General features: G+C 38.5%; 2 protein-coding genes across 4 annotated transcripts in view; one reads left to right on the top strand and one right to left on the bottom strand.

The window, feature by feature from the left end:
• Positions 1 to 25,130, top strand: part of LOC106082285 (protein timeless homolog) — a 960,087-nt gene that overhangs the window by 688,667 nt on the left and 246,290 nt on the right. The gene's annotated exons all lie outside the window — the stretch shown is intronic.
• Positions 1 to 25,130, bottom strand: part of LOC106082284 (uncharacterized) — a 290,022-nt gene that overhangs the window by 224,056 nt on the left and 40,836 nt on the right. For all 3 annotated transcript variants that reach the window (XM_059362475.1, XM_013244679.2, XM_059362474.1), the window contains one exon: positions 12,151 to 12,190. The gene's annotated coding sequence lies outside the window, so the exon portion shown is untranslated. The remainder of the gene's footprint in view (positions 1 to 12,150; positions 12,191 to 25,130) is intronic.

The raw sequence follows: 25,130 nt of genomic DNA, 5'->3' as shown, positions 1-25,130 counted from the left end.
GTTTGTGTCTCTACCAGTTAAAGTTAGCTTTATCTTCAGGCTGGAACTTTGAGCTCAGATCTGTGTGGTGTTCATAGTTATCACGAGAAGCTTAGCTGCGAGCTTCCGGGCACGTCCCCAGGTTGCGGATAGTGGAATGCTCCATACGGAGTAGCTGCAATTGCAGTCGCGGTATGGAGCGGACAGTTTCAGTGAGAGCCGGGTGGGCTCTTGCATAAATACTGAGTGCCTATGATGCTCGATATGGCAAGGCGTGTTGTTGGCGCCTTAAAGTAACCAATGGCCATAATATTCCCGCGGCAATCGGTCCCTTGGACCGGGACGAGCTAGGAGCTAGATGAGGATCGAAACCTGCACATATAGACATGTGACTACAACAACAACTAATAGTTTTTTTTTCTAAAGAGTGTATGTCTAAATATTTCCCTATATTGAATGTTCCAGTGAAAATTGGGAACCTTCTTCAGTTAGTCTTTATACTGCAATACACCGATATTAGACTATGGTATAAGAAAGGACTTACTAAAATTTTGCTGAAATGTTACTTTCAATGTTTTGACAATGAATAATTAGAACAAAAACAAGCTAAAGAAATCTATGTGATGTCAAATGTCTTTCTAGTCCATTTTTGATATTTTTGGGTTCACAGAGATCATGACCTCAAGCGCCAACGGCCTTCTAGCATCATAAACCCAATGGAAATTGCGCCCCAAGATTATTAGCAATTTCAAAGCACAGGATACACAAAATCTAACATCTATGGCATTTTGGTGTGAGAAACGGAAGAATGAAGGATATGCGAATAGCTTCTCACATTTTCGTCTTCGTTGTCATGCTCCTCGTCGTCGTCATCTTTGGTGATGAAGAAGGATTTTCAAACTGTTTAGCATAAAGCGTGTAATCTGAGCTGATTTAAAAACAACAAAATGCCGTTTCAGGTTGTTCGGCGAGAATATGTTTGGTTGGGCTGAATGTGGAAGTCAGTGGTGTTGCAGAGGATGATGAAGAAGGACGTGAGCTGACAAAAGGATGACGACGATAAAAATGCCAGCCACTATGCGTTTTTTGCTACATGTTAAGGCATTTTGATTTTCTCTCAAGAACACTTTTGCTTTTTGCGTATGCCGGCACAATGCCGCATGCAAAGGACATTCCTGGGTCGGCTTCTCGCACATTTTAGCCGTTCAGAGTCTTTCATTCCTTCGTATTCAAGTACATAATTTAGTTGTAAATTTCAAGCAATGAAATTCTAAATTTCGCCCATACCACCGCCACCCCCAAGTATTGTAACGGAAAACATATTCAAATGTAGCATCGTGGCGTTTGGCCTTGTTCGCCGTTTGTGTGGAGTAGTTATGTGCACAATGGGGCAAATAGTAATGTAATAAAAGAAATGTTGTTTGTTATTATCCTTGTATGCTGTCATTTGCTGCCACCACTCCTTGTTGGGGCTTGTTGGCAAGTACGAAGAGCGCTACTGCTCGGATACTAAAAAGGAGTAAAAGTGGAAATAGTCAAATTTATATCCCCACATCTGCACGCACACACACACACACACACATACTGCTTGCTTGGTAGTGTTGTTTCCCTGTTCTGTGTTGGGTGCCTATGCCCAGGATATGTTAATTTTGTGCACTTTTTTTTGCTTGGCTTTGCTTTTCTCGTTTTTTTGCCTTTTGCGAGGGTCTATAAAACGAAAACGGTTCACAAGATTTGTTGTTCATTTCGTTTCATGGGAGAATTTTATTACACTTTTATTGGGTCTATTCTTGTGCTTTGTGAATGCTTAACGACTGAATAAATAATTTAATAATCAAATAACTTGTTTATCAAGAAAATCCCTAAGCTTTGCTTCCTCTGCTCTATCAGCAATGCATAATACTTTGATTTTGTTTCGTTTTTTGTTTCTGTCTATTTTTGCAAATAAATAAATCACAAAAACTTGTGTGAATTGTAGAATAGGAATGCTAAAAATCTCGAAATGCATATTTCTCAACTTTTGCTATCAATGCTCAGTGTTTGTTTGTTGGCTTAAAGAAAATCGGAAAATATTTTTGCATTTAAAATGTAAAGCAGGCAAGACAAAAAAAACGAAAGCCTTTTTGTTCTTTAAGTTAAAGATTACGCTAACGCAAATACTTTAGTTGATTTGCGCCAATTTATGATACCGATTTCCAGTAGCGGCATTATGTATAGATCAAAACAAATGACAGTTAGATAGGGCAAGTTCTGGGCTATATGGTGAGTGAGCCAAAACTTCTGGTCTTGCAACATGTGGCCGAGAAAGGAAAATTGTGGCCTCGTTTCAGGTCGAATATTCTCCTCGATTTTTGTTTGAATTTAAATAACGCTCCTTATTTCAGCAAATACAGAGCACTGCCTTGGCTCCTTGGATATTTGACTTCAGCTTTAAGTTGTCTGGTTGGCCAGGCTATACATGCGACTTTATGCGTTTGGGCTAATTGTTATGCATTAAGTTGACCCAACAGCTGCGGTGGTAGTATAAGGTCGTAGCATGTTGTCTGCTACTGAGAACTCGACTGGTGGAACGGCTGCTCCAGGCTCCACTAGCCGACACACGACTGGTCAGCAGGGGCTTTTGACGAAGACACCCGATTCGAATCTTAAGGACAAGGCTGAAGGGGTTGTATCCTACGGATTCAACAAGTTGAATCTGAAGGTCTATAGAAGCGGTGGGGTTGGGGAATCAGGTGACGACTAAGCAGTTGTTGCTGAACACTTGCCTGAGCAACTATCGACCACGTCGCTAAAGTCTGGCGGACAGAAGACTGAAAATCTCCCTGCCACAATCGATACAGGAGGGGATGGAATCGAAACGGGTCCCGACAAGTCCTGTGTGGGTGGGTCATCCAGTTGGACTGGGCTCAATGTGTGTGCCAGCGGGGAAGCGCGGAACTCAAAAAGTATTTCGACAGCTGTAGCTAGTGAACCTTTAAAGGAGGAATCGTCCACACTGCAAGTGTCCACTGTCCTGAGGAAGAGTGATTCCACAGCTTTTTCACCTGCCCCTGGATGCATCTGAGAGCTCATCATGGCGAGACGAGGCAAACACAACAGTGGTGGAAGTTCTGAATCCTGACCGGTCCGGTTTCTTCAGAAGAATCTACACCATTGTAAGGCCGCTTCGGCGGCACTAAAGGTCCTCCTGATGGCAGGGGGATTTCACGTGGTTCTTATCCAGGAACCATGGGTGTGTGAAGGAATGGTTCGTGGACTAAGAATCTCGGGTTTTTAACTTTTAAAAGGTACTGGGAATGGGAGACACAGATCCTGTATTCTTGCAAAGAGTAGTCTAAATATTTTTCTTCTTCGGTCGCTAATCACTGAAGATTTAGTTGCAGCCAGCCTTGAAATGAACAAGTCTCATTACTGGCTGGCTTCCCTGTATATGGCACACCAATCAGAGATGCCGCCTTCAAACCTTAAGTTGCTAGTTGAAGCCGCTTCTGTATGGAAGAAAAGCCTCATTGTAGGAAGTGATGCTAATGCACATCATCAGATAGGGTGAAGTTCGGATGCCAACGGAAAGGGTGAGCTGCTTATTGAATATACTATTAGTTGCAATCTGGCGATTTGTAACAAAGGGGATAAACCTATCTTTATTACCAAGAACAGGCAGAAGGAGCTAGATATTACCTTTGTATCGGAAGATATAAGTGGAAGAATATGCGAATGGGATGTGTTGGACCACAGATTCTCTGATCATCGTTATATTAGTTTCAGCCTTGGAGAAAATACTGAAGTAGTGGTCCCTCGGCTAAATAGAAGAAAGGCGGATTGGGATAAATTTCGCCACAAATTCTGCACGTTTATCCCTTCTAGATGAGAAAAGAAAGAGGAAACTACGGAGGATATAAACATAGTGGTCAAGCGGATCACGAAGACCCTGAATGACTCGCTTGTGTCAGCATGTCCTAGTGCCAAGCCAAGGGGCAAACAGCGACCGCCATGGTGGACACCAGAGCTGGTTGGTCTTAGGAAGGACTGCAGATAACTCTTCAACAGGGCGAAGCCATAAGAGCAACATACGATTGGGACATCTATAGGCTGAGCTAAGAAAATATAAGGCCGAGCTGAGAAATGCTCAGAACAAATCCTAGAATATAATTTTGCAACTCCATGGGGGATACATCTGAGGCCTCTAGGCTGCGGAAGATTCAGTCCTCGAGACCTATTACGGTGGGATATATTCAGATGTCAGAGAATGTGTGGACAATGTCTAGTGAGGAAACACTAGAATTACTCGTTGGTACACATTTCCCGGGAAATTCTCCAAAGGACAAAGTGGTGCCAGAAGAGGTTGTCACTCAGGTTATTAGAGAATTTATGTCTGAGCCGAAAATCCTTTGGGCGAGAAGAAGTTTCGATTCCTTTACATCGCCAGACCCTGATGATGTATCACCGGTTGAATTACATGCTGTGTTTGATGGACTTGTTCCCTGGCTTAGGGAGATATATTATGCTTGTATCAGCATATCATATATATGTGGGATAGAGGGACACGAAGGTAATTTTCATTCCGATAGCAGGAAAACCCTACCACACGAAGACGAAAGATTTTCGTCCTATAAGTTTGTCATCCTTTATGCTGAAGACTCTTGAGATGTTGATAGAAACATATCTTAGGGCAAAGATCCCTGAAGATCGCCTGTCGCGTGAGTATCATGCATATAGTATAGGCAAATTCACTGAAACAGCCCTTCACGACCTAGTCGGTTACATAGAGGGTTCTCTTGCTGTCAAGGAATATACAATGGTGGCGCTTTCAATAATGTTAAACCGACGGCAGTCATAAAGGAGTTCGAGTTTCTAGGCATCAACTCTAGAAAGAAAGAAAGTTTATTAATAACATACTTACTAAAAGATGCATTACGGCAGAATTTGTGGATCTAAAGAGATGGGTCAGTAGAGGAATCCCTCAAGTAGGTGTACTGTCTCCTCTTCTTTGGAATATAGCCATTAACGATATATTATTGTCTCTGGAGGAAAAAGGCGTAAAAATGGTCGCGTATGGTGATGACGTGGCAATTACGGGATAGTTTCTCAGCACTCTAAGAGATATACTTCAGGAAGCTATACGTGCAACAGCTAAGTGGGCTACCGAAAGTGGCAAGATAGAAGTAGTTCTTTTCAGCAGGAGATACAAGTTGCCTACAGTGGAACCTGTCTCCTTGGGTGGAGAAAATGTTCCATTTACAGAAAGCGCAAAATACCTGGGAGTTTTGCTGGGTGCCGGACCAAAGAGATATCCCATGGAATTGTAAAGCGGACAAGCTTGTGAGACTAGGAACTACCTTAAAGGTTACTGGAATCTGTGGGTATGCCTCTAGCGACATTTAAGCTAAGTTGTCAAGACCATGCCCGAAGGACAACGTATGATAGATGAAGAGGGATCTGTGAGCATTCCAAAACTATCTGGCCTAATCTAAACTTGAAGAGGTCTACCGCTTTGCTGTCATTGCCTAGAAAAGACGTCTCAGTCATTGGATCCGTCATGACAGGTCACTGTCTAATTTGAATACCTGCTGAGAGACATGCTGCCAGCAACGAATTGTGCAGAAGCTGTGAGGACATCGAAGAAGAAGAGACTATAGAACACCTTCTGTGTGTGTAAGCTACATCTGTGAGTTCCTCACTGACACTCGAAAGGAGTTTCACTTTGGGTTCCCATTTACTTGAGAACACATATTCCTTGTCCGGTTCTTGTGGTATCCCAATGCACAAAATCATTTCAATAAGTCAAATTCCATAAACTAAACTTAACCTGCTAGTTTAGTATTTAAAAATGCATAAGTTCGTATATTGTTCCAAAACCCTCTTGGGGATTGATTCTTCTACAAAATCAAGAATAACACAAATTAAAGGCAATTTCATTTCGTTGCTTACTGGCAAATATTTGGCCATTAAAGTTTGCTACAAAGTTGAGATTTTTCGTTTACGTTATCTTTTCGCCCGATGTTTACTAGAGAAGTGTGGTATTTGTTTTACTGCAAACGCCACCAACTTCATTCTGGTTTCTCAGCTTGCAGTTAGTTTTGTTCTTGCTTTGACTGTGTAAATGAAACCGCACAACATTCGTTTGCATTCAAACGGATTTTGATTGTCGGTGCAGAGCAAAAATGCACATGTTTCAATCCGCAAATATCTTGCCCACCCCTAATGCAAATTTTAAAAAATGTTATTGCATTTTTTTCTATAGTAAACTCATAACAAATTTTTAATGAACATAACTTTTCAAAAAGTTCCTTGACGCCATCACCAGTTCCATTAAATTAAAAAAAAAAAAACTTCTGTGTATTTGTATTTGTATTTTTATTATGATAAAACCCATACAAAAGACAGTGTCTTATATAAAGCATGGGTTAGAAAATTGATAAATACAATGAGTTCAACAACTCTGTGACCATAGAATATAAGCCAAAATATAGTTTACGTCTGTTGTTCAATCTGCACCAATACAAAATCACAGCCAAAGTATAAAAAATGTAAACACGCAGGATTTAAGTGCACGACTTCTTCTTGTTTATACAGTTTTTCATTTAAATGCTATACAAATAAGCTAAAGGATATTTTAAACATTAATTGTAACGTAATTTTAACGTAATTTTAACCTTTCAAAAACTATCAAAGAAAGAAAGGCAAAAAACATCCATTATCAAATTGCCAACGGATTATATAGCTACCGGTTTAAATTGCAAATTTTGTCAATGAACATTCCACAAAGGAACAGGGGCAAACTTCTAACATATCAATGAGTGCAGTCTGATTCAAGTTTTAAGCTCAATGATAAGGGGCCTCCTTTTTATTGCCGAGTCCGAACGGCGTGCCGCAGTGCGACACCTCTTTGGAGAGAAGTTTTACATGACATAGTAACTCACAAATATTGCCAACATTAGGAGAGGAAAACCACCGCTGAAAATTTTTTTTCTGATGTGCTCGCCAGGATTCGAACCCAGGCGTTCAGCGTCATAGGAGGACATGCTAACCTCTGCGCTACGGTTTCAATACCTTACCATTAATAAAAGAGAAATGCAGTGAATTTTCTTTTCTGTTGAAAGGCCATCATACCGCAGGGGTTAGCATGTCCGTCTATGAGGCTGAAAGCCTGGCTTCCAATCCTGGCGAGCACATCAGATAAAAAATTTCCAGCGTTCAAAAAGAAGAAGAGAGGTGTTGTCAGAAAATTTTGTAAGTTGTATAGCAAGGGAAAGGGTTTTTTCATAGAACTACATATGCATATGGTGCAACTTGGATACTAACAATATTGTCTGAGAAATAATTCCAAATTTTGAATAATTTATATTATTTGACAAAATGTCCATAAAATTTTAACAACTAGCACAATCTGATCTTTTAAAGTTATGATTAGGTTAAGTGGCAGTCTGCCAGCAGACTCACTTAGACGTTTTCGTCCATTGTGATACTACAGGAACAGAAGAAGTAAAATACCTTCTAGTTCCTACCGTTGAACCATCCAAGTCGCTTTAAAAGCCCAATAACTTGCGATTGTTGAGATCGGCTTAATCAGACAGGTTCTCATAAAAATGAGAACCTAAAGGAAACTTCTTCTAACTGCTAGTGAGGGACACACACACAGAAGGTGTTCTATAGTCTCTTCTTCTTCGATGTCCTCACAGCTCTGCAAAAGTCGTTGTTGGCAACCTTCAGTCTGTCAGCATGACCTTTCATGACGGACACAATGACTGAGACGTCTTTTCTAGGCAAAGACAGCAAAGCGGTAGACCTCTTTAAGTCTAGATTAGGCCACATAGTTTTGGAATGCTCCCTGCCGCCTCTTTGTGGCCATCTATCATTCGTTGTCCTTCGGGCCTGGTCCTGAAAACTTAGCTTACATATCGCTAGAAGCATACCAGCAGATTCCAGTATCCCTGGAATGTAGGGTAGTTCCTAGTCTCGCAAGCTCATCCGCTTTACAATTCCTTGGGATATCTCTGTGGCGCGGCACCCAGAACAGATGAATTTTGAACTGTTCAGTCATCTCGTTGAGAGATCTGCGACAGTCGAGGGCGGTTTATGTGTTTATAAATACGTTTTCCAGATTTAATGGCTACCTGGCTGTCTGAGAAGATATTTAGGCCAATCGTCGTAATGACATTATATCTTAGCCATTCCCCCACTTCCTTAATTACAAAGATCGCCGCTTGATACATACTGGAGTGGTCAGGTAACCTTTTCGATATGACCACTTCTAGATCTTTAGAGTACAACCCAAAGCCCACCTGGTCGTTAAGTTTGGTACCATCTGTATAGAAGTCTATGTAACTTCTGTTACCAGGGATATCGTAGTTCCAATCGGTTCTATCAGGAATAGTGGTACAGTACTTTTTATCGAATAGCGGCTCAGGTAGGGTGTAATTCACACTGCCTGGAACATCGGATATTGTATGAAGGATAACACAGTGTCCGCTGCCGGCACCTGACCAATGAGAAATCTCCCTTAACCTCACGGCAGTGGTCGCTGCAATTTGGGTAGCCACAATGTCCAGAGGCATAAGCTGTAGCATTAAACTCAGTTCATCAGATGGTGTCGTCCTCAGTGCGGCTGCGATGCACAAACAAGCCATCCTTTGGATCCGGTTAAGTATTGAGCAGTAGGTGGACTTTTGAAGCGCCGTCCACCAGACCACAACACTATATAGAGTTATAGGTCTGACAACTGCTGTATATACCCAATGCATAATGCATAACACCTCACACCAAATTTGCCAATGGCTCCCTGTAGGTGTATAGGGCAAGAGTGGCCTTTCTTGCCCTTTCCAAAATGTTGGATTTAAAGTTCAATTTCCTGTCCAGCTAAACACCCAGGTAATTTGCGCTTTCTGCATATGGAACATTCTTTCCACCCAAGTAGACAGTTTCCACTTTAGGCAACTTGTATCTCCTGCTGAAAAAATCTACTTCTGTCTTGCAAGAATTTATACCTAGACCACTTTCGGTAGCCCACTTTGCTGTTGCACGTAGAGCTTCCTGAAGTATAGCTCTTAGAGTGCTGGGAAACTTTCCACTAACCGCAATTGCCACGTCGTCAGCATACGCGACCACTTTTACGCCTTTTTCTTCCAGAGACAATAATATATTGTTAATGGCTATATTCCAAAGTAGAGGAGACAGTACACCTCCTTGAGGTGTTCCTCTACTGACCCATCTTTTTAGATTCACAGATTCCAAGGCTGCCCTAATGCATCTTTTAGTAAGTTATTAATAAACTTTCTTACGGTAGAGTTGATGGCGAGAAACTCCAGCTCCTTCATGATTGACGTCGGTTTTACATTATTGAAAGCACCTTCAATGTCAAGAAATACTACCAGTGTATATTCCTTGACAGCGAGAGAACCCTTTATGTAGCCGACAAGGTCGTGAAGGGCTGTTTCAGTGGATTTGCCTTTATTATATGCATGCTGCTGCCGCTACAGGCGATAAATGCAAGAAATCTTTATTTGAATGGATAGTACGGTCTATGTTATTAAATGTTTGAATGCAAATGTTGACCATGACTACGCTTCAAATGATCCATCCGCTTTGTCCAATTTTGGCGTACTCTTTCCAACATTTCGGCCAGTATCTCAGGAATAAATGCTTCAATGTTGTCATCCATTCATCAATTGAAGCGGACTTGCCTGTATAGACATGAGCTTTAACATAGCCCCACAAAAAATAGTCTGAAGGCGTTTATTCGCACGATCTAGGCGGCCAAATGACCGGTCCCGAACGTGTAATAAAATGTTCACCGAACTCGCCTCTCATAAATCCATTGTTGCTGTGTGGCATTTGGCAACGTCTTGCAAGTCAAGCTCTTGAATTTTGGGCAAAAAAAAAGTTGGATATCACTTCACAATAACGCTCACCATTCACAGTTACGCTACGATTCGCATCATCTTGGAAGAAGTACGGTCCAATGATGCCACCAGCCCATTAACCGCAACAAACTATGACTTTTTCTGGATGCATCGGTAGGTTTTGCAATGCTTCTGGCTGATCTTCACTCCAAAATCGATAATTCTGCTTATTTACGTACCCATTGATCCAAAAGTGAAATTCGTCGCTGAAGAAGAAGAAACGTGCGATGAACTTTCTTAACAGAGCACGCATTTTGGTAAAAAAATTTCAATGATTTGCAAGACGATTCATGGGTAAATTATAGGCCAAACTGAAGATATTATAAAAATATTAATATTTATTCAATTTCAAGGCGTTGATGTTTTTGTCTCGCTGTAGGCGGAGTTTTACTCTTTCTTTCTATTTTATAGTTTTTATATAACAACCGATGTCATTCCTGTTGTATATTCATACAAAATTTACTTACTTTCATTCCTTCTTGAATTGGGACTTTAGTAAAAATAGTTATATATAGGTCCTAATAGCACGTTTTTTCATTGTTAATAGCATCAACTTTACAACATTACCGCAAACAAAATTGAAATGCAATATCTACGTCTGTTGTCTGAAATGTGAAAATAGTATGTTTTACACGACTGGTGTCCATTAACATCACTGGTGACAGACTGAAGGTTGCCAATAACGACTTTTGCAGAAGCTGTAAGGACATCGTAGAAGAAGAGACTATAGACATCCTTCTATAGTTAGGCCCTTTTTATATTAAGCCATTGATATATTCTTGATCGTCACAAAAGTCTTACACTAGTTTACTGGATGCATGTGTCTGTCCGTCAGTTGAAATCAAGCTACAGCCTTTAAAAATTGAGCAGGAATATGGCACAGATCCATATTTCTTTCAATTATTTCTAAACGCAGGTTAAGTTTTTGAAGGATTTTGATAATTTTAGGATTTTGAACCACATTGAGTTCAAAATTGGAAAATGCTTAGAATCCTTCTGTAACTCTGAAATGAATTACGAGCGGTAAAAAGGTACCCGCTCCGGATCCCTGGGCAAGACGTAAAACACTCAGTTAAAAACACATTTTTTGAATTCTGTTCCATTAGAACCATTAGTACTTCTTCCACATGCTAAGCTGAAGAAAATGCCTATTCTGACCGAATAAAAATGAGTTTCTCGTCTTTCTCATACTTCTTTCATTGTTATTGGGCTATGTTTTTGGCCACATTCGTATATGCCTCCGCTTGCCTTTGTATATAGAAATTATTGCCTCATATATTTCGTGCAACATTATTTGCATTCATGAACGTGTGTTTGGACTTTTAAACGAGTATATGCATGCAAATACACCAAAGTAGAATCCTCTTCAGAACATCAAAGGATTCATATACTCCCAGTCTCTGTACCCACATAAGCATTCAGCTTCTTGTGCAACAAGGAGCTTAGACAAGCGGAGTAGAGTTAAGAGACACTTACAGCTGGATACTGAAGTGACTAACTTTGTACGTTGCTGCACATTCGCTTGTTCATATTCGTTCTGGTGCTCCAATATGTAAAGCATGCCACCAAAGATGGTGGCTGCTCTGCTTCTAATGCTTGTTTGATCATTGCACTGCCACAGAGAACTTTTATATATTAAAAAATATTATTTTACAAATTAAACTCTAAATACATTATGCATGTATTATACATGAAATTATAGAAATGCGCATTTGGTCATCTCAATTACAACTATGTATCAGTTAGATAGTTGGAATGGTAAACTAAAAAAAAAAATAATAAAATAAAAATAAATAATATTACAATACACGAACGAAATAATTTTTGTTGGGTTTTTGAGAATGTTGAAGCGGAAGCTAATTCATATAGTTAATCGCATACTGGTGAAAAGTTTTATAATGATAAAGCCATAAACTTTCCAGTAAGGAACAGGGGACACTTCTCTCATATCAATGCGTGCAGTCCGATTAAAGTTAAAGGCACCACAAAAGAAGCCTGCATTAGTAAAGGGATAACCACCGCTGAAAATTTGAACCCAGGCTTTCGGCGTCATATGCAGACATGCTACCTTGTTGTGCCACGGTGCCCTGCCAACAGCTCAGTTCACAGATTCGAAATGGCGATAGCCAAAATTTAATTTGAAATACTTCCGGGCGATCCTTATTCGATGTGATATAGGCCTCTCGTATTATTCTTTGCTTCCAAATTTCTCCAACCCTTTTCTAAATTTGGTTAATAGCTGCTTATATATTAATATAATAAATTTACAAACCTTGTAATATCCTTCGTTAGAAACATCTCACATCGGACATCTGAAAAATAAAAAAAAAAATATTATGTTAGCATAAATATTTTGTAATCCATCCAAAGGATTTTTGTGAAAGCACTTCTTGCCCAATGAACCGGGAAGAGAATTCTAGGCAAAAGTTAAATCGCGTATCATGCATTAGATGTATACTGTAGTTGGTCTTGTAGAAGGGACATCAAAATCCAACTTCTTTTCAATAATTCCAAATTCTTTCCATGTAGTGTCTTGTTTGTACTTCACATCTGATGCTCCATGTTTTATGCTACAATCCAGCACCATGATTTTGAGGAAGCTTTCTCTTCGTTCAAGCAGTGCAAGCATCCTTGGTACAAGCCAGAAATGCCGGTCAGTGCGGATTCAACATTTTCTGAACCGCTTTTTGTTAAAGAATATTGTGCTACTAAACTTGATAGAGCCGATTGGGATTACAATATTCCTGGAAAAAGAAGCTAGATAGTTCCATATTAGCCGACCATATGGGATTTGGAATGTATTCTGAAGAACTAGACCTGGGCATATCGAACACTGTAGTGTGTATTAGGCGGAGATTCTTTCAGTTTCACGATCACCGCTTGATGCAGTGCTTGAATCGCAATCATCTAACTATCGATTGGTTGACACAAATATACGAGTATTTTTCGACAGCCAAACAGCTGTTAAATATCTGGGTAACACTGTTATCCAAAACCTGTTGGTGGCCTCTGGCGACATGCAACCTATTTTTTCACGATAAGGCTTATTAAGGGAAACGAATAACAGGACTCACTAATTTCACCAGTCCTGACACGTCACTGTCTGATTGGAAACCTTATCAATAAACTAAGATTGCAAGATTTCTGCAGAAGCTACGAAGACGTCAAGAGAAAACTATAGAACATTTTCACTGGCAAATAAGGGAATTTCCATATTGAACCATATAGGACTCGAATGTCGAAAAGCCTAACATAAGTCACTGTGTAAAATTTCAGCGAAATTGGATAATAAATGAATCTTTTATGGGGTCAAGACCTTAAATCGAGATCGGTCTATACGCCAGCTATATCCCAATCTGGACCGATCTGGGCCGCCTTTAAGAAGGATATCGAGGAGCCTACCGCAACCCGCTGTCCTAACATTCAGCGAAATCGGACGAAACTTGCACCTTTTATGTGCGCAAAACCTTAAATCAGCAGATCGGCCTATATAGCAGCAGGGGCCAAGACCTCAAATCGAGAGATCGATCTATATGGTAGCTATATCCAAATCTGGACCGATCTGGGCCAAATTGAAGGATGTCGAGTAGCCTAACGCAACCCACAGTCTCAAATTTCTGCAAAATCGAATAATAAATGTGTTTTTATAGTCCTAAGATCCTAAATAGGCAGATGGGTCTATATGGGGGCTAAATCAAGATATAGTACGATATAGCCCATCTTCAAACTTAAGCTGCCTATGTAAAAAAAAAAGAATCTGTGTAAAGTTTCAGCTCAATATCTCTATTTTTAAAGATTGTAACAATATTTGAACATACAGACGGACGGACGGACTTGGCTAGATCGTCTTAAATTTTTACGACGATCAAGAATATATATACTTTATAAGGTCGGAAATGAATATTTCGATATGTTGCAAATGGAATGGTATTGTAAAATTAATATACTCCGTTCCATAGGTGGTGTGTATAAAAATAGGGAAAGTATCCTTAATAAACTTTATAATATAACAAAACCAATAAGGAAAGGCAAAAGTCGGGCGGGGCCGACTGTATAATACCCTACCCCAGAAGTACAAAGTGGAAGGTATCTCTTATTCTGAACTAATTTTGATTCACCTCGCCGTATGCTTTTAGATCGGTTATTAAACATTCCGTATCACATTTTGAAAAAATATGTTCAAACTGACAAATGACAACATCCTTGCAAAATACCCGATTTCGTTCAAACTTCTTTGATATTGTGTCGAGGAAAGTGTTGTGCAAAATTTTAGCAAGGTTGGTCAGTAAATGTGCTTGCTGTGACTATAGAAGTGAAAATCGGGCGAAATACATATATGACAGCTATAACTATAATCTAAATCTATATCTATGAAATTCACCAGCAATATGTAGAGTCATAAGGATGTCCTTCCTGCCAAATGTTGAGAGAATCGTTTAACATATGAACACTTTATAGCAATATTTCTCAAAATCGGACGAACATATATATGTGAGCTATATCTAAACATATAGACATTGTGGAACTCTTCGAGGAAAGTGGAGTACAAAGTTTTGGGGAGATTGGTCAATAAATGCGCTTGCAGTGGCTATAGGAGTGAAAATTGGGCGATATATATGAAAGCTATATTTGAATCTGATCCGATATCTGTGAAATTTACCAATAATGTCGAGAGTCATGAGAAAATCCCTTCTGCCAGATTTCGAGAGAATTGTTTAACAAATGACGATTTCATTGCATTATTACTGCAAATCGGACGAACATGGAACATGGAAGCTATATCCAAATCTGAAGCGATTTTTTCCAATTTCAATAGACTTCGTCTCTAGGCCGAAAAAATGCCTTTACCAAAATTTAAGACGATCGGATGATAACTGTGACCTGTACTTTGTACACAAATTAACATGGACAGACGGACAGACAGAGGGACATAGCTAAATCGAATCAGAATTCTGATTCTGAGTTGATCGGTACGCTTATCAATGGGTCTATCTCTCTTACTTCTGGGTGTTACAAACAAATGCACTATGTTATAATACCCTGTATCACAGTAGTGGTGTAAATAGTTTATAAATATGAGTAGTTAGCAGTGGACTCTTAAAGTCATCTCCTTTGTAGGGGAAATCGGTAGTGTAAAGGTTAAGTATTGGACATATTTTTTCTGAATAAGTGTGGCCTAGAATTGGTCAATCTTTACTTTTTCGTAAACAGGCAGGTGAAGTTTTCTCTGGGTAAAAGTGGCCCAGGTAACTCAGATTTTCTGTCCGTCTATGACGATGAACATCTAAGTTCGATTTCTGATGAGAACAACAGATATAACTGTCAGCGGTGATTAACCTCTCGCTTTGCTGTTGATATTTGAGGTATTCAGCCGTTGGAGGTCCCTATTTCTTCAGCTCAGATTTGAATCGGACAGCATTCATTGATATGAGAGAACTACTTTCTCTGTTTTTTATGGAATTTGTGGGCGAATTTGGGTTCCTGGTCATTAGAAGGATTACATCATCATCGAGTTAGGATGGAATATATCATGAACATTTTAGAAAAAATAGTACACAACAGTTGCAAAATGAAATGGTCTTTATAAATTGTTTTAATAAAAACTAGTTATAGCTTTGTTATTACAAATTATAAAGCATTTGAATTTCGAAATAACGACGCTCCCACTTTGCTCACCCACTGTAATTACAAAAGCAATTTAAAGCTAATTAGTTTTAATATCTTTACTAATAAACGCCACCAACTACAACAGCAGAAAAGGACTTTCTTGCTCACATGTAGTCAAAAGGCGAGCTCAGTGCCGACATCACTAAATGCCCACCCATCCGACAATGAGGTCAACTGAAACTGAGCAAGCAACGCAGGAAGATCGACTACAGTCTTTGAAAGAGTCCTCAGGAACACGTAAAGTTTTCGCCTACCCTAAAACATAAAGCGATGACAATAAAATTCCATGTAGACAGGACTTCCACATTTATTTGCTGTGCTCTTTTAATGGCAAGCAGCTCGTTGCATGCCAAGACTGACAGAACACCCATACCCAAAGAGGCAATACCACAAGTAAAATTTTAATAAGACTTAATTAAGCAGAAAAAATTAAGAAAATCTTTTTCTGCCATTACCGCAAGCATAGCGCCGACCTCCATCGTCATCGTTATCATCCAGAACTCTGCACCACCAGCAAAACATATGCTGGGGGATGGGTGGCTGCTCCAGTGACTTTCGATACAAAAGTAGAGCATCAACCCTCATTAAATTGGCCAACCAAGTTAAGTGGCAGGCGTAAGAAGGACATGTACCACGAGAACTGTAGCAACTAAAACCACTACTACTGTTCAACCAAGTGAAAGTGGGTATTACTTATTAAATATTTGATATTTCTGCTCGATTTAAGGTGAATTGAATTCACTTTACCCAAGTAATTTGAAATCACTTGGCAGCCTTTCCATTCCTGTCAGACAACACTGACGATGGGCACAAACCGCATCCACCCCACTAGCACCCATAAGTAGTAGTAGCAGCAGCATAACATGGTTGTTACCATCACCGTCCTGTGATGACAACGACACGACTGGGTTCAAGTCCTTCCAGACAACGAAGCAAAAAATCAGAGAAAATGTTAATGTTAAATACACGCTACAATTAAAAGTCAACCCTCTCTCCCCCTTTGGCGGTTAGTTCCTGGGCAATTGTCTCTTTATGTACCTAGGGATATTCTCATTATTTTAAGAATGTTTGTGTGTTGTCATGGCTGTGGGAGAAGACTTCATAGTTTTGTGAAAGTAATGAGGTTATTGTGTAGCCTTATATTTGGCCTTTATTCAGTTTTATCGAAGCTCCGAAATTTTATTACAAAGCTTAGCTTTATTCTCCAGGCGGCTTAGAGTAAATGCTGTATCCTTTGAAGCCGCAGAATTAAAAAAAACTAAACGTGGATTGAAAATGTGTTCTATCAACTCACTGCATGCTACTGAAGCGTCCACAAACCACAGACATCGAAAAAAAAAATACAGAGCGGTTAGAGTCAAAGCTTAATAAACTGTTTTTGAAGTCGGATATAGTAGGTATGCTTTTATACCTCCTTCTTAGGGTTTCGGAACTATATATATACAAGTTACAAGCCGATTACTGGCTTAGGTGTATGTCCATAGTGGCATGGAGCGGATCTGCACCCTCTTTTCAACATAACCTAACCTAACCTACATAACATTTTTAGGGGTGGCTCACAAATTTCATTCTTCTACTTTCCGCCAGTCTCCGACTCAACTCTCAAAATTTAAGAGAGTCTTGTAGAAAATTTAGTACGCCTTGAAACCATGAAAATGTGCGAATCTCACTATAAATTGTTAAAATCCTGCTAGGGCCCGCCAATACGCCAAGTCTTTGTTTCTTCAGCACATACCCGTATGTGGTGGTACAATAACCATCAGCAGACATCAACGTCATAATCATAATAACCATTGCCATATTCATACTTGTTGGTTGACTATGGTGTAGCTAGAAATATCTTCTGCTTGGGTCGTTGCCGTTGCTTTTACTCGAACTTTCGTGCCTAAATTTACCTTAGTTGGCTTCATATGAAACGGGGGGTTTGGTTGTGGTAAAAGGTTATTCGCATTTTGTTCATAGACACTAACATAAATATCTAATTAAGCATATTCCACATAGCCATACGATATAACCAAAACGTCTATTTGCTTTTCCATATTGAGTATGGAATACGAGTATGTTTAAATATGAACAAGCGTTATAATTATTTTTATAGGAGGTAATCGCTTAAGTCGGCAGGAACTGGCAGGAGATTCGGAAAGTACAATATGAATATGATGTTTTCTTTAGGAAGGGGACTGAATTCTAATGGCATAAGAGCTCTTTCTTTTACCACACCGAAATTAATGGTTTTCACCGTGAGGAGTGAAGTAAAATTTTAAATAATTTTACGAAAAAGGCTAGAATCTGTAACACCAACAACAGGTACCTCGACTACCGTGCATTGTAAAGGAGCAGCTAGTGTGACATGGTGAAGAACTTAGTTAGTATGATACTCACTTCGTAAGCGCGTTTTCGCAATGTCTTCGATATAAATACGAGCTAACAAAGTACGACTTTCGAAGCCTCCACACCTTATGTGAATGAAGAGTCCTTACCAAGGTCAAAGTGTATCTCACATTGCTTGGTGAATGGTCCATGGTTATGATTGGAAATGGAAATACCCTCTGTCTTTCCATTTCCATTGCAAAAAATCATGGATCATAAAACTCGTCTCCAAAAGGAAATAAACTTAAAATTGAAATTTATTTAATGAATACCCACACAATAAGATTAAATCTTATAGTTATAGTGCGGCTTATAAGAACAGTCATGCATCCTTCTTAAGAAATAATAAAACAATTTTTAAAGGAATAAACATTTTCAAATATCATTATAGAAAATAATTAAAATAAACTTTGGAATTTTGTGATATAGTTAAAATAAACAAATGAAAAAAATTTTAAAACTGCTAATTTTGAAGAAGAATTGAAAGTTTTTTTTTTTTTTAATTGACGCGTTACTGACGTTTTGGATACTGTGAGGGAGAGTATTCCAAAGACATATGGCACTCGTATAGAACTGCCATTCAGATACTAAGCTCCTTCTTCTAGAAGGGACAAGTTTCCTACCCCTTCTACATCGGGCAAATATTTATTTGTCGTAAAGGTATTTACAGCCTTTAGATATGTCTTTGCTAACAGAATTCGTATTTCGATTGGTGTTATCCACAGTGCACGCAGCTTTGCATATGTCTGCCCGGCAATAGCATCTATATGATTTGACCAAGTTAAAGAACTGTTAAAAATAACACCTAAATTCTTAGCACTAGACACAATAATAATTTTCTGTTGATTTATAGTGATATCCAGGTTTCGCAAACTTAATCTTTTATTTTTGTGAATAACAATCACTCTCGATTTCTGGGGGTTCAGAAATAAACCATTTGCTGTAGCCCACTTATAGACATGGGACAGGTCCTCGTTGAGTTTTGCTAAGGAATAACTGAACGTCATCAGCACACATAAGGATTTGGCTATGGACCAGCTTGGTAGGAAGGTCGTTTGCGTAGAGCGAAAAAAGGAGCGGACCAATTATTGAGCCTTGCGGAACTACCTTAGGCACTAGAATTGCCTCTTATATTGAATCACCTACGTACACTGACTGTTGGCGATTACTAAGGTATGATTGAACCAATTTGATAGATGTATCGCTAAGCAACCTGCTTCGAGTTCCTTGAGCGTCGTTACAAGCCGACTCCTATTATGACACAAACCTTATGACACAGACTACCGTCCTTTCTTACGCACATTGGATTTAGCAGCGCATGCACAATGGATATGTGAGAAGTTTGCTCCTGTTCCTTACTGGAATGTTCATGGTCAAAAATTAAATTTTTGCACAATTTTACTGCGAGATAGAATCCTGCAATATAATAAAATAACATCAATTGATCTGAGGAAAAGGATTCTTAAAAATTTCTACATAAGCTTACAAGACATATACTGATTGAAGCTGCCATGTCGTTCACGTTCCTAGGTATACATATTTCAAAAGAGAGAGAGAGAGAGACAGTTCTTCCTCATGAGGCGTATAGAACGATTCGGGCCATACTGGGCAGTATTGTTGGAAGTAGCAACAGAAAACTACATGTAAAGTTTTGGCTCCATCGAACTACTATTGCGCCTTCTATGGGCTTAAAATGTCAAGTCGAAGGACCATTTTATATGCGAGCTACATCCATATGTGGACCGACATGACTTATTTCCAACAGCCTACATAACTAAGAAATATCTATGCAAACTTTCGAGTGATTAGCTTCACGCGTAAGACGGCTATCGTAATTTTCACAGATGATCAGACGGACATGGCTATATCGACTTACAATGTCAAAACAGTCAAGAAGAAATATTCTTTATGGGGTCGCAGATCAATATTTCCGGATGTTACAAACGGAATGACTAGATTAGTATACACCCATCCTATAGTTGAACCATATTTTCAGTTTTAGGTGGATAACCTATGATGAAGTGAAGGATGATCATCCCATTTGCAACACAACGAAATATTCAATTACCACCCTAGGAAGCTTTAATTCTATTGGGTTGCCCAAAAAGTAATTGCGGATTTTTTAAAAGAAAGTAAATGCATTTTTAATAAAACTTAGAATGAACTTTAATCAAATATACTTTTTTTACACTTTTTTTCTAAAGCAAGCTAAAAGTAACAGCTGATAACTGACAGAAGAAAAAAATGCAATTACAGAGTCACAAGCTGTGAAAAAATTTGTCAACGCCGACTATATGAAAAATCCCCAATTACTTTTTGGGCAACCCAATACATGTCCGTATATAAAGTTAACTTTAACTAGTAGAGATACAAACCAATTCAATTTTCAGCGTAATGTTAACATGTTTACAGAGCTTTATTATAAAGTTAACCGTCAATTCCAAATTCCACAAGAAAATTAAATAATAACCCAAAATATATCACAAAGCTTCCAATTTCCCAAAAATTTTTAAAATTATGTAAATATTTACCATTTTCATATACATATATAACAACTTTTCCAGCGAGTGCTAATCAAGATAATGATGAGCCCATTGTGACGGACTGAAGAATAGTGCGTCAATCATCACTAGGGGATTTATTATATGTGGCAAGCGCTTTTTAGAAATGCAACAACCGACCCCAAATGTATTGAAGGAAAAACGATATTAGCCATTTTCGAATGTATGCCAATACATATCACAGAAATTTCACTTTAGAGAAAGATGAGTCCACTGTGCCGGACTGAAAAATCTTTCTTTAAAGTGAAATTTCTCTGATATGGCCAATACATTCGAAAATGGCCAATATATTTTTTACCTTAATACTTTGGAGGCCAGTTATAGCATTTCTGAACAGCCCTTGGCCCATATAATAAATCCGCAAGCGGTGATTGACGCACTATTTTTTAGTCCGCCACAATGTGCTCATCTTTATCTAGAATAGCATTCATTATAAAAGTTTATATATATAAAAATTGTAAATATTTACATCATTTTAATATTTTTTGGGAATTTTGAAGCGTTTTTGATATATTTTGGGGTTTTTTTCGGAGTTTGGAGCTAAAATCGTTGATTTGTTCTTAAACATTTGCTGTTAACTTTGTAACAAAGAACTGTTAACGTGTTAACATAACGCTGAAAATTAAATTGGTTTATGTCTCTACAAGTTCAAGTTAACTTTATCTTCACGGACATTAATTCCACGACGATCCATCTTTCTGTTCTTCAGTCTGCGGTAATCATGGCACTGCCATTTAAAATAAGACTATGGAAAACAGGTTCAAAGATCTGCTATAAGAGTTATATACAAATATTGCCAATGTAGACTAATCTCCCGATTTGAGGTCCTGTGCCCTTAAAATAGTTATTAGATTCGCTGGAATTTGGAATAGTGAGTTGCATTAGGCTCTTCGATATTCGAGCCATACATGGCACTGTGGCTCTAATCCAATCATACTTGGATATGGCTGCCACGATTCATCTTTCGATTAAGGGGTCTTGAGACCTTAAAAGGCACATTTACTATCCCATCTTGCTTTAACTTGAAACAGTGAGTTTTATACCTGCCTTACCATATTAATATACCTGCCTTACCAACCTATCTCCCGCTTAGACTTCTAGATGTAATTGATAAATATTTATTTCCCCGATTTCGCAATAATTTGTTGCAAAGGTTTGTTTAATTTGTTCGATTTATTTTCTTTGGAGTTTAAAAACAATCGCAAAATTAACCTGGATCGCTCTGGTGTTGCAAGGCTTTGTAAGTTTTTACACATTCTTAACTAAGTCTTAATCAACCTAAGTGCAATGCGGGAGAAAATCGAAAAAAAAACTAGTAAAAAACATGTCGTGTTAGAACGGGGAAAGATATCTCATAAAAATGTTGAATGGTTAGAGCTGAAGCGAGTTAGCGAGATCGTGTGCAAAATTTCAAGGCCCTAGGTAGTCCGGGTGGAGGCCACCGAGACCATCATAAAATTTTCAGCAGTGGTTATCCCTTGGTTATTAACTTGAATCGGACTGCACACATTGATATGTGAGAAGTTTGCCCCGGTTCCTAATGGAATGTTCATGGGCTAATTTGCATTTGCAGGTAGTCCGGGCACCTTTTGGTAGCCCCCTACATTTGGTCATCTCGATATTTTTGAATTTTGCAGATAAAAGTGTCCTTAAAAACCTAAAAATAAATTTTGTGCGATTTTATTTACAAAAATCATCAAAATACCCCTTTTGGGCAAAGATGGTTTCAAAAACTAATTCTTTTTTAGTAAATTTGCTTTAGGGGCTGTGTATATTATTAGGTGCAAAAAATGTTTTGCATGGGCTTAGGGAATATAAGGAGGAAAAAAACATAAATCCAAATTGGGGATTTGGGCTTTGGAATTTGAAAATTCAAAGGGTTGTTCCAATTTGTTAAAAAAAAATTGACTATTTTGAAGTATATATAGCACTCGTTTAAGTAAAAAAATTAAGGAATGAAAGCAAGTTTTTTTCAATAAATGAAAATACTTTTTTTGACCTAAAAATTAAAAAAAAAAAATTATTTAATTTTTCGACTTCCAAACTGTATAACTTTTATCTGAATAATCTGATGTGTACACTTTGAAGTAAATTCGTTGCAAATTTTGTCACGAATCCAAATCATGCATTAAAATGAAAATCGAACCTCAAATGCGTTCGCAAATTGCAAAATGCGAAGCCAATCTCGGCAAAAATTTCAACCAAAGGATTAAGTTCCTCCGTGCCGAACTTTTGATACCCACCACCATTGATACATTTTTTATCAACATTTATTATAACACTACTATATTTATTTTATTATTTAAATAAAGTGCAATCTTAATCAAATTTGGTTCAGATGCCAATAAGCTCTATATAAGTAACAGTTCGAAATTTCAGCGAAATCGGGTAATGCCGTTCATGTGGTTATGCCCTAATTCGGATGATCGATCTATACAACAGCTACATCTAAATATAGTCCGATCTGTACCATATATGGGTTGGGTTGGATGTCGGGAGTTTTAATCCAGCTTACTGTTTCAAATTTCAGCAAAATGGGAGAATAAATGCGCCTTTTAATGTCTTTAGACCCTAAAACTGAAGATTGATCTCTATGGCAGCTGTATCTAAATATAGCCCGATCTGGACAAAATTCGGGACAGATGTTGGGAGTCTTAATACAACTCACTGTTTCAAATTTTTAGCTAAGTCGAATAATAAATGCGATTGTTATAGGCCTAAGACCCAAAATAGGCAGATCGCAGCAGAATGGCAGCTATTTCCAAATATGTTCCGATCTGGACCATTTTTAGTTCGGATATCGGCAAGCCTAATATAACTCTTTATGCCAAATTTCAGCGAAATCGGAATATAAATACGCCTGTTATGGGCTTAATACCCTAAATCACCAGATCGGTCTATATGGCAGCTATATCCAAATATAGTGCTATTTGGCTCACTCATGAACATAACCTGCGCATAGAAGAAATACGAGTCTGTATAAAATTTCAACTCAATATCTAAATTTTTAATGACTGCAGCGTGATTAAAACTGACGGACAAATACACGGACACGATTAAATCGTCTTAGAATTTTACAACGATCCGAAATATATATACTTTGTAGGGTCGGAAATGTATATATCAATGTGTTACAAACGGAATGACTAAATGAATATACCCCCTATCCTTTGGTGGCGGGTATAAACATTTTGAAATTTTGCACACGATCTCACTAGCACCTTAGCTCTAACCATTCCAAATTGCAAAGAGATATCTTTACCCGTTCTCACACCTCATATTATACCCTCCACCATAGGATGGGAGTATACTAATTTCGTCATTATGTTTGTAACTACTCGAAATATTCGTCTGAGACCCCTTGATCGTCGTGACATTTTATGTCGATCTAGCCATGTCTGTCAGTCTGTCTGTCGAAAGCACGCCAACTTTCGAAGAAGTTAAGCTAGCCGCTTAAAATTTTGCAAAAATACTTCTTATAAATGCAGATCGGTTGGTATTGTAAATGGGCCATATCGGTCAATGTTTTGATATAGCTGCCATAAAAACCACTCTTGGGTCTTGACTTCTTGAGCCTCTAGAGGGCGCAATTCTTATCCGATTGGAATGAAATTTTGCACGACTTGTTTTGTTATGATATCCAACAACTGTGCCAAGTATGGTTTAAATCGGTCAATAACCTGATATAGCTGCCATATAAACCGATCTTGGGTGTTGACTTCTTGAGCCTCTAGAGGGCGCAATTCTTATTCGTTTTGAATGAAATTTTCCACGACGTGTTTCGCTATGACTTCCAACAACTTTGCTAAGTTGGGTTCAAATCGGTCAATAACCTGATATAGCTGCCATATAAACGGATCTTGAATCTTGACTTCTTGAGCCACTAACGGGCGCAATTCTTATCAGATTTTAATGAAATTTTGAACGAAATATTTTGTTATGATATCCATCAACTGTGCCAAGTATGGTTCAAATCGGCCCATAACCTGATATAGCTGTCATATAAACCGATCTGGGAACTTGAATTCTTGAGCCACTAAAGGGCGCAATTCTTATCACATTTGAATGAAATTTTGCACGAAATATTTTGTTATGATATCCATCAACTGTGCCAAGTATGGTTCAAATCGGTCCATAACCTGATATACCTGTCGTATAAACCGATCTGGGATCTTGAATTCTTTAGCCTCTAGAGGTAGAGGATTTGCCTGAAATATTGTACGACGGATCCTCTCATGACCATCAACATACGTGTTTGTTATGGTCTGTTTGGGTCTATAGTCTGATACAGCTCCCGTATAAATTGATCTCTCTATTTTTCTGCTTAAGCCCCCAAAGGGCGCAATTCTTATTCGAATTGACTGACATTTTACACAAGTCTCCAACATATAATTTAATTGTGGTTCGAACCGGACCATATCTTGATATCGCTCTAATAGCAGAGCAAATCTTTTCTTTTATCCTTTTTTGCCTAAGAAAAGTACTCGACAAATGCGATCCATGGTGGAGGGTATATAAAATTCGGCCCGGCCGAACTTAGCACGCTTTTACTTGTTTTTACTAGTTTTTTTCGACTTGTTTCCGCTTTGCAATGGTATGTCTACCGATGCATCAGCAAAAAATTTTCATTAAAGTGAAAGCGCTTACATTTTTG

The sequence above is a fragment of the Stomoxys calcitrans genome, chromosome 2, assembly GCF_963082655.1.
Source record: "Stomoxys calcitrans chromosome 2, idStoCalc2.1, whole genome shotgun sequence".
Classification (NCBI taxonomy): domain Eukaryota; kingdom Metazoa; phylum Arthropoda; class Insecta; order Diptera; family Muscidae; genus Stomoxys; species Stomoxys calcitrans.
This window is presented reverse-complemented; position numbering and strand designations above follow the sequence as displayed.